We start from the raw sequence: 1,119 nt of genomic DNA on the forward strand, positions 1-1,119 counted from the left end.
AGCCCGGCCCGGAGCAGCCGGCTCTGCAGTCTGCAGGGGGAGGCGGAGCGCTGAGCCGGGAGCCACCTCCGCCCCGGCCCGGCCCCCCTCTGGGTGGGGTCCTGAGGACAAACCCTCCGCTGTTTCCTGGCCCCGTGGGCTCTCCCGTGGGAAAGCGCCGGGTACCAGCACGTGTCCGGACCCACAGCGCCAGGTCCTTCCCTGTCCAGGGCTGGCAAGGGGGGCCTGGCGGTCACGATGCACCCACAGCAAGACCACAAACAGGGCGCCCTTCCTGTCCCGGCCGTGGGGGCAGACCAGGGTCTCCTCCCACCTCCCCGGGCAGAGGTCACCCAGAAGCCTGTAGGGGCCTGAGGACAGGGTGTGGCCCTGACAGCGGACCCTGCGGGAGGGGGAGCAGAGGGTGCCCCCCGAGCCCAGACCGGCACGGCACAGGCAGGGCCGGACCAAGGTCCTGGTCCAGGAACCCACACCTGTGCCCCACCGGTGAAACTGCAGACTCACCGAGGTCACAGGTGGCCCCCGTGCGGCCTGGGGGGCAAAGACAGTGGCCGGTGACAGGGTCGCAGGTGGCCCCACCCTCACAGTCGCACCGCTGACCGCAGGCCTCTCCGAATGAGCCCAGCTCACACCCTGGCGGGGGCGGGGCAGTGACTCAGCTCTCCTCCCGTCCCACACCCGACTGGGCAGGGCAGGGGTGCGGTAGGGGGGCGCTCACCCTTCTCGCAGGACTGGCCGTGGAAGCCAGCGGGACACAGACACTGGCCGCTGACGGGGTGGCAGGGGGCTCCATGCTGGCACCTGCACACCCCCTGGCAGCCACGACCGTGGAAGCCAGGGGGACAGGCTGAGGGAGACGGGGTGAGAGTTCCTGCCTCAGTTTACCCGAGTGAGCAAAGGACTGGGTTCAGGGGTCTGGGCTCCCCCTGCTGCCCATCGAGGCCCGGCTTCCCCCCCCACACACACACGGGGCTCAGGGGGGAGTTCACAGGCTCCGATATGACCCCAGGAACCTGGAGTTAGGCCCAGTCTCCTAGGGCCCCCCGAGCCCAGGTGAGCCCAGACCCCCGCACCGGCGGGAAGGGGGGTGCCGGGCCAGGGCCCCCAGCACTCACTGTG

At 71.0% G+C, this 1,119-nt stretch overlaps 1 long non-coding RNA gene across 1 annotated transcript; it reads right to left on the reverse strand.

Annotated features, from left to right (window-relative positions):
• LOC102257635 lies at nucleotides 1-1,045 on the reverse strand. The gene is made up of 3 exons (XR_314059.2): nucleotides 719-1,045; nucleotides 505-633; nucleotides 1-30 (listed from the first exon to the last, which is right to left on the reverse strand). It is a non-coding gene; the product is annotated as an uncharacterized LOC102257635 (long non-coding RNA).
• Nucleotides 1,046-1,119: the final 74 nt, after the last annotated feature.

Source organism: Myotis brandtii, unplaced genomic scaffold (genome assembly GCF_000412655.1).
Source record: "Myotis brandtii unplaced genomic scaffold, ASM41265v1 scaffold434, whole genome shotgun sequence".
Lineage (NCBI taxonomy): Eukaryota > Metazoa > Chordata > Mammalia > Chiroptera > Vespertilionidae > Myotis > Myotis brandtii.